A 10,140-nucleotide genomic window follows, 5' to 3' on the forward strand; every position below is an offset into this window, starting at 1 on the left:
ACTAGCTGAATAAGGCATGGCTGGATAAATCAGGACTTTCTCATTTTTTTTCTCTGTTCCTCTCTAACTCTCAACTCTCAGCTGTAGGGTGTTGGCTGTATTCTCTCTTGCAGCAGATGGCTGCCCCCCAAGGTTCTGGAAAAAATGGCTGTAAGATGCATGAGTCACAGGCTTACATTATTCTCATAGCTTGCCAAAGAGGAAGAGAAAACATCTCTTCTTCTCTGGCAGTGAAGTCCCAAGAGCTCTGGATCATCTTGGGTCATATACCCATCCTTGATCCCTGAATCAATCACTAGGGTCAGATGGTAGCTCTGATTGGCTAGACCTAGGTCACATGGGGATATTGAGGTTGTCCTCACTTGTACCGTATAGGAAGGGGATGGATATTACCTCAAGCAAGGGTGATGGGCAATGAATACATATCTATTACAGAGCCAAATGTGCTCAAAACTAGAACGAACCTCCTAAACCTCTGTGGGTCAGACCTTAACATATAGACCTGCCACAGAACTCAGTGAATTGCAAGATGCTGGGGAGATGGCAAATACTATCCAAAAGTACGCCCTCCATATGCAAGCTGTGAAGTTGAAACTAGAAGATGACACCTTTTTCTAAGACCCTACCTAATTAAAGTTGATATTTTACAAACCAGGAAACACATTAAGCCCGTTCCCCACACAGACTGTTTATTCTGTCCAGGTATAAATAGTTTTAGAGACTCTGAGACAAAAGAAAATGTTTGCCAAAAGAAGGACCAATATAGGAAGCTCTGATTTCAGAAATACTGAATTAATCTTCCCAAACTTGACTAATTTTTAGAAAATAAGAAACTCAGCTAAGGTCATTGAAAAGTTATCTAATTTGGTGACTGAAGACAAACAGATGGGTGTCTAGTTAGTGAATTGGCTGGCTGATGTGTCACAAGGCTTTTTCAGGTCCTGGGGAAAACCCACTTGCTTCAAGAGAGAATGCAGGTACACTCAAAAATGGCCACATCCTGTGCATTGTGAGAGGAAGCAGGTGAATCAAGCCACTTGAATCCCCCGAAATAGCAGTTTCCCCCATCTGGTAAATCAAGATGACAGTTTTGTTTTGCAAAATTTTTGGGAGTTGTGTTAATATCTGCTATAGACTGAATGTTTATATCCCCCTTCACCAAACTGATAGATTGAAATCGTAACCTCCAATGTGAGGGTGTTAGGAGTTGGGGCCTTTAAGTGGTGGTGAGGTAATGAGGGCAGAGCCCTCATGATGGGGATTAGTGCCCTTATAAAAGGGACTCCAGAGAGCTCCTTTCCCCTTCTCCCATGTGATGTGACAGTGAAAAGATGGCTGTCTATGAACCAGGAAGCAGGCCCTCACCAGACACCAAATCTCCTGGCACCTTGATTTTGGACTTCCCAGCCTCCAGAACTGCGAGAAATAAATTTCTGTTGTTTATAAGCTACTCAGTCTATGGTATTTTGTTATAGCAGCCCAAACAGACTTAGACAGTATCCCACTGCTGCTGTAACAAATTACCACAAACATAGTGACTTCGAACAACACAAATTTATTATCTACAGTTCTGGAGGAGAGAAGTACAAAATGGGTTGGCAGAGCTGTGTTCTTTTTGGAGTCCCTAGCGGGAGAATTCATTTCCTTGCCCTTTCTAGCTTTTACAGGCTGCCTGCATCCCTTGGTTCATGGCCATATCACCCTGGCTTCTGCTTCCATGGTCTTATCTTCTTTTCTTTCTTTCTTTTTTTTTGAGAGCCAGTGTCTCGCTATGTTGCCCAGGCTAGACTCCAACCCCTGGGTTCAAGCCATTCTCTCTTCTCAGCCTCTCAAGTAGCTGGGGCTACAGGAATGTGCCACCATACTCCCAGCTTCGTATCTTTTTTGACTCTGACCCTCCTGCCTCTCTCTTATAATCACCCTTGTGAGTTCATTAGCTCACCCAGATAACCCAAGATAATCTTTCTATAACAAGATCCTTAACTTAATAACATCTGCAAGGGCTGTTTTGCCATGTAAGGTAACATATTGACAGGTTTTGGCAATTAGGACCTGGACATCTTTGGGAGGCCATTATTCTGCCTACCATAGGGTACAAAATGAAGTAATATTTGTGAAGGTTATTAGCACTGTTCTTGCCATATAACAGATACTTAATCAATGCCAATTTGTTTTTAACAATTCAGTTTTAACAATTCAGATGTTTGGTCATGCATCCTGTCCAACATTAAATTTTTAGATGTTCAATATCCTGGTAGGGGCAGAATACATAATAGCATGTTTTCGTGAATGCCAACCTAATTTTTTACACTTATGAGCTCTTTGTACTTACCTTAGAAGAGATTTTCTGTCCAAAAGTAAAGGGCAGTTCTTGGATGGAACTATTTTAAGCAGCAAAATTGTCAACATGCAAGTTCTTTTCAGTTACTCTTTAATGAAGACCAAATGTGACACGTGGATTGTGGAGAATTTTCAGAGAGTAATCAGTGTCCTAAAGAATGTTACATATTGTAGACAGTATTAATAGTAAAAGGGTTATTTCATCAAGGTATCAAATCTGGAGGTCAAGATTTGGCAATATGTGTATTTGCACCTTAGCACGTCTTCCCATTGTGTTTGGGTTAACAGGTTCCAAGGACATCCCAGGGTCCCTCTTTTGGGGAGGATCCTGCTGACCGAAGATAAGACTCAGCACAGCCCAGGGGCTCTAAATTGGAAGATGAATGCTGAGTTTTGATGCATTTCCCCTGGCCTATTACACTCTAAGGACTTCGATGGCCAAATAGAACACCCTATCAGTTTAAAGAAGGTGCACAGTGGCCTTTGAAAGCCTCCCAAAATGATTCATGAAGCCTATTTCATACATCTAAAGAAAGATAAAGATTAAGGCTTTATGAATTCTAGTGAAAAAAAATAAACACCCAAGATTCCCATAGGGATTGATCTTTGCAATAATTAAGTTTATATTTGGTATGATGGGCCATCCCTAGTATGTGTTCTTTCTGGTTAATAATAGCCTTTGTTTAGTAGTCACTCTCCTAGGAGGGAATGCTAATGTAATACTCACTGAGTTTTCTGCTGCTGGCTGGGAATTATCAATAGGTCATAAATAAACTACCACCACATAGAAAAGACAATAAGGTTATATATACTCCTACTACCTCCAATTGCCGTAAGAGCAACAGTTAAAAGGTTGTACTCCTACAGCCACCCTAGGGAGAAAATGAGAGGAAAATGTTCCATTAGCTTAATGAAGAGAGCACGGCAGAGCCACAGTCAAATTGTGTCACTATTAGCACCTATGGTGTGCCCCGGCACATGAGGGAAGCTTGAGTTGCAGGGTAACAATTAAACTTCCTGACAATTAGCCCCTACAATGTACGGTCCCTAAACTCAAAGGAGATATTTCAAAGAATCACATTTACATTTTTCTCGCCTCTTGCCTACAAAATTTGAGTGAGTCATTTGCTTGTGGAAATGGAGGAGTCAGGGTAAAAAGTTTATTTCACAGATAATTACAAAGCGTCCTTGGCAGGCTTGCCGGAGAGAACACATCAACTGAATGCCACCATTATTAGTAAAAGGGAAGGTTAAGAAAGATGAAAGATCTGCAGAGAAATGTTCACACCAACCTAATTAGGGAAAAGATGAACTGGATCAATGTGAGTATTTTAGCTTCCGTGTTATCTGTGTTAGGGAGAAGACCACTGAGGAATGAAAATAGATGTGAGGCTTCACACTGCAGCTGCCAAAGAATCAGGTTTGCCTCCTGGAAGGTATTGTATTAGAGAGAGAAGAAAGCGGTATTCCAAGACAGGTTGTCCTATGCTCAGATTCTGGGTCTACCGTTTATCCTTGCCAACCCCTGATTTTTCTCTTCTGCCAAGTGGAAGTACCAAGAGAACAAACTTCCATGGGTTATTGGGAGGATTAAAAGAGAAAATGTGTAGGGATTAATCAATAGTAAGTGCTTAACAAGTGTTAGGTATCATTGTTTATGTTCAGAATTAGAGTAGAACCCTATGCACTTGTACGGCTTAAGTAAATATTTGTGTGATAATGAATATTCTCAAATTTTCCTTCTGGAGATGATGATTCAAACTTTACTCGGAGGATAGTGAGTAAACACTCTACTTGGGTTCCTCTCAATTTAAGGAGAAGTAAAGGATATTTGTGTAATTTGGAGATGCAATATGTCTGCACTGTCCATAAATACATGGATAAATATGGGCAAATTATCCAAAACACAAAGAGTTTTTGTTTGGTCCAACTTCTCACCCAATCAAGTGAAATACTGATGTCAGTCACACCAGTCCACTACTTCTGTTGCTTCATATTGCCACACAGAGTCGCTGTTGAAAAGTGGGTGCTCTATTGCCCACCTCTCTGGGCAGAACAAAAGTAGTTCTTAGACAAAGCCCAATTTCTCTTCCTTAGAGCACACTTTGATCAAAGGTGCAGCTCTAATGTACACCTCTTTCTATTTCATACCCCACATCCTCCAGGGTATCAGATGGCCTCAGTAACTCCGGATCAGGACTGATTCAAATGTCAGCTTCCTCTTGAACCCAGAACCCTGTCTCCCCACAATTTCCCTCAAAACACCCTAAGAGGATTTCCTGGATTGCAAATTTCCAACCCCTGACTTCTAATTATGGTTACTGATAGAAAGCTAAAAAAAGAAAAGAAAAAAGTAAGTAAGTTAAATAGCAGATATTGTCTTACTGAGAAACAGGATTGCCTAGGATATAATATTTCAAGTATTATTATCCTTCGTGTTTGTGGACTTTACTGGTATTTCAGAACGTAGTTTGCAATTGCAATTAAGCTTTAGGTGTCTTGTAAAATTACAATGATTGTTTTAAAAAGTCTTTTAGTTTGTATCACAATACTGAGTTCCAGAAGTAGAAGTATGTCTCAGTGATATCTTCACCTGTCCTGTGGCACCCGCTGTCCTGGTGACAATCAAGCCCTGGGTCACTTCTTTTCCCTGAATGGGGTGTGTGTGTGTGTGTGTGTGTGTGTGTGTGTGTGTGTGTGTATGTATTACTTTTCACAGCACTTGCTGTTCTTTTTCCAACTACTAGAAGGTTCACTTTTGCCCCCTGCCAACCACCTCCCCACTACCATTTATGTGATATGTTGTAAAAATTACACCCCACTTCCATTCCCAGAACTCTTCATCCTTCTTCCTTTCCCTTTTTTAACTCCAAAGAACTTATCATCACCTGAGATGCTATAGATATTACTTCTTTATGTTTTTATTTTCTATCTCTTCTTACTATAGTTAAGCTCCATGAGAACAGGGGATTTGTTTTATTCGTTGCTGAATCCCCAGTGCCTAGAATAATGTCTGGCACATAGTAGATACCCAACAAATAGCTGTTAACTGTAGGTAGAATTTATCGATTTCTTTTTGTTGTGACTCAACCCAGAAAATTATAGAAGGGAAAAATTTTCATAACTCTACAACTTTCTTTCCTAGCCATGGGCCCTATCATCGTCACCACCATCACTTTTTTCTTATTATTAATAACTAGTCTCCTCACCCAAAATTACGTGGCTAAAAATAAAATTTGATAGTTACACTGATAAAAAGAGTTGATTTTTAAAAAAGAGACTGATAAAAAATTTTTTTTAAAAAGACATAAAACAAATCACCTAGTCATCTTGTCCTGCTCCTACATTTTTCAGACTCGGAAACTGACAATAGATGATGTAGTCATGATTGCACAGCTACCTACGCTGTCTGAATCTTGAGGGATTTTGTTTTAGTTTTAAGTATACAAGACCTGTGACTTTATAAAAAGATTTGATAACCTGTCCTCATCAGGATAGAAGTTCCCAATAAGTTCATAAGCCCTAATTTCCTGTTTGCAATCACAAATAATGATTTTGGCTAAGTCACTTTATCAAAGGTGGACTGCATGAATAGTATGAATAGGGAGTCATTGATACAGTGTAATTTGAGAGGTAGTAAGGAGGCCCTATAACCCAAAACATAGACCACTCTCAATCTCAGAAATTGCACCATTGGCCTTTGTGCTAAGCTTTACTCACTCTGCAATTCTATTTGTTGTTTTATAAATTTTTTTAAATTTTTAATTATGGGCATATAATAGCTGTATATCTTTATAGGGTACATGTGATGCTTTAATACAGGCATATGATGTGAATTAAGTGGTCAGGGTAATTGGAGTATCCATCACATCAGGCATTTATCATTTCTTTGTGTTAGGAACATTCCAATTCTATTCTTTTAGCTATTTTAAAGTGCACCCTAACTTATGATTATAGTCACTTCGTTGTTCTATCAAATATTGTTCATCCTATCTGACTATATTTTTTTGCACCCACTAATCTGCAATTCTCCCATCCAAGTACTGACCAGGCCCCGACCCTGCTTAGCTTCCGAGGTCAGACGGGATCGGGCGCGTTCAGGGCGGTGTGGCCGTAGACTACAATTCTATTTGAAAAGCAAATCCTCTAATGTTAGAATACACAAAGTTCCTAGTATTTTAGGACACAGAGATTTTGAAGTAATCCCAAAAATCTAGGTGCACAGAAGCACTGAGTTTTTAGGATTGGAGAAAGGGATGTACTCAAAGAGAAAGCAAAAATGCTGAGGGTCAACTGCTCACTTAAGGCCAGCTTGAATTTCTTCCCCAGTTAAATGGGTCAAACAAGCCTTTATAGTGTTAATGGTGGGATATGATGCAGAACTAATTATGCTGTATAAAGACTTTGGGAAGTACATGGTTGACAGTTATTTGACAATATTTCATTCACTAACAGATAGCACCCTGGGATCTCCTTCTCATTAAGTGGATATTGATGAACATATAAAGCTCACGATTGATGCAGCATGTTTCTGAACGTTTTCTGCATTTGATGTATCTGGCACAAAACAACACAGAATAAAACACAGTTCGTAGGCAGAGATGAAATGAGGGTATGTAGTAAGGTGTCGAGGGTAGTGTGGTCCCCTCCTGATATAGGCAGCAAGGGGATGCATTCTCTGTAGAGAAGTTAAACACAATAAAAAAACTGACCCCGAACTGGTCTTTTTATTATTGAAAAACTGATCTTTTTATTATTGCCATATGCTAACAATTCTAAACAGTGCAAGTGATAAAATAATCCCCCCCAGAATTATTTCTTGGTCTAAATTCTTAAAAATTGCTGTGGTTATTATTGAGTTGAAATAAAACATATGAAAGTTTCAAATTAGAACATTTTGGTAACTTATCCTTTAATAAACATTGGGTCCTACACATAAGTCAATTTGGATAATTTCCAGTTATACAGTTAATACCCCACCCATGGACTCTGCTGCACCTATTATTTTCAAGAGTAACAACTGAGAAGTGTTGGAGCTTGGTTTTAAGGCAATTTCTATCTCTAAACTTTGTGATCTTACATAACCCTGTGTTTAAACAGTATATTAAAAATGAATGATTTAGCACAGTGATTTTAAAGATGAAGAAAAAGAACCTGAGCTACTTTGATTAGGTCATTCTGTGCAATTTTTATTATGCTAGCAAAACATGCCAATGCCAACTCTGAGGTGCAATGTTTTTGTTTGGAAATGGAAAGTGTTTTTTTTTTTTTTTTAGATACAGGGTCTTGCTCTGTTACACAGGCTGGAGTACAATGGCACCATCACAGCTCAATGCAACCTCGAACTCACAGGCGCAAGCAATCCTCCCACCTAAACCTCCCAAGTAGGTAGGACTACTGGTGCACGCCACCACACCAGGCTAATTTTTAAGATTTTTTTGTAGAGACAGTGGTCTCCCTATGTTGCCCAGGCTGGTCTTAAATTCCTGGCCTCAAGCAATCCTCCTGCTTCAGCCTCCCAAAGTGCTGGTGGGGATTATAGGTGTGAGCTATTCTGCACCTGGCCAAGAAGTGCAAATTTTATTAATATTTCAAATATCAAGTCTTTTACAAAATTTGGATGGTACTTTTTTAAAATTGTTAACCATTTGTTTTAAACTAAAGAATAATTCAAGAAAATAGAATGTTACATCAGTGGTATGAGTTAGCTGTCTGAACTGTATCTTTGGCAGATGTTTTGGTTTATTAAAATTCACTTCTTGGTTATCGTAATGTTGTTATTATGCATTACTGAAACACAGCACCATGTAGGTATAAATCCCTCTCCCCTTTTTAAGATGCATTAATGTTATTTAAAAGTATTGGTATTTTAAAAATTCTGTAATTTTTTTTTATTTTTGTACTGGCATGATTATTACAAATACACACATACATACATACACACATACATATTCAGTAAAAGACAACTTGCATTATCTGTACTCCTTTTTTGGCCATCATTCTTGTTCCTTTCATGATTATTACTGAAAATAATTTTGTCCTGTGGAAGTGATGATGTTAAAAAAAAAAATCCAGTCTGGGTGTCAAAGACTCTAGGTATGTTATTAATACTTACAACACTGGTACAACAATGAGATCTACTAGGATCTCGATTAACTAGTTGCAGCCTTGCAAATATGCTTTGCACATTGACTGGTTGATTTCTCCAGTGATTACTAAACCAATGAGCTGTCTAAGACCAATGTGAGTTCCATTTCTAACTTAGTTAAAAGAGAAGAATTATTATTGTAATTCCTTTGTCTTTACTGGTTAAATTAACATTAAATTATTGAGGTTGCTGTGCAATGTATGATATTATTTTACCTACTGTGTGTTCAAAGTAGTCTTGTCATAGTAACAGCATGTGAGCATAAAAAGCATTATAGCAAATAGGTAAATACATGACTTTTGTGAATTAAAAGGGGATAATTATGTCAGCCTTATAGCATTTGTGAGTGAATAGCTAAAAATAATTGAAGTAAAAAATGCCAGGAAATATTTAACATTAAATACAAATAATCACAAGATTGTCATAAGAATGACAATGACCAGTAAAACATAATTTTTAGTTTCTCTTGATAGAGTATTTCAAGTTAGAATATGAAAACACATACGCAAATATTCTTTCATTTTCCCTTTATTTTAAGCAGTCCCAGTCCTACACTATACACTACAGGTACAATTGCTGTAATTTTCCTGTCAAAATAGATATTTGCTATAAAAAGACCCCCAAATTATCTTTATGTTTTACAACTTATCCTTATGTTTTGAACAAACAGAATTCAAATAAATCCCGATACTGAAAATATTTTGGCTTCCTAGAAACACGTAGGATTATGCTGTATGGGGTGTGCCTACTTTTGAGATTCTTTTAAAAACAAACACACCAGAACTTGCAACCAAGTTCAAAGTAGTCTCTTTGGTTAACTACACACATTTTCCAGTGATTCTGCCATTGTGCCAATCTTTATGGGACCTCCTTTTCCCTTGTGAATGGCCATCAAATGTGGCATATTCTTCCAAATATTTTGATTTCTTGAGCCTCATGAAGATAAGGTGTTTGATTATGCTAGATAAGATGGTTTTATTGAAAAAGAAGAGGAAATTATAAGGTTCATTTTTTTTCTGTAGCTTCTAAATTAGCTTTGAAAGCTTTTGCAAAGAGAAGTCCCCTAAATATTTTTCTAGCTATGATAGCTTTACTGGAATCATCTCCAGAGGAGACTAATTTGAAAGACAACATGTATTTGCATACATGAAATGGAAGCGTTGTTAATGATGCGAGTCCTCCTTTTCTTTTTAAACAGTCAAATAGATTCTAATGATTTTGATGTAAAGCAATGATTGGCAGCATAACAGCTGTGTTTGGGCAAGAAATGAAATGCTTAAAGTTAGAAGTCACCAGGGAACTGTCTGACATAATCAGTTTCAGGATATTACATTTTCTCCAATCTTTCTTTTAAATTTTACCTAGAACATTACTCAGCAGTGGATTAATGATTTTGCATATATAATTACTCTCAGCCTTATTCCAAAAATGATTTGAGGAAATACTAAAAATGTAATAGTTTAATACTAATAAAGATCAGTACCATAGAATAAGGTAGTACAATAGGATGCAATAGGATAAAAAATAGATTGAGGCAAAGGGAAAATAATAGAATTAAAATGCAGACAATACAGAGCTATTATCCAGACATGTACACGAAAAGGCTCTGAACACCTTTAATAAAAGTCAGCATTTCAGCTCTCAGCTTCCTA

Source organism: Propithecus coquereli, unplaced genomic scaffold, assembly GCF_000956105.1.
Source record: "Propithecus coquereli isolate 6110/MARCELLA unplaced genomic scaffold, Pcoq_1.0 Scaffold83, whole genome shotgun sequence".
Classification (NCBI taxonomy): domain Eukaryota; kingdom Metazoa; phylum Chordata; class Mammalia; order Primates; family Indriidae; genus Propithecus; species Propithecus coquereli.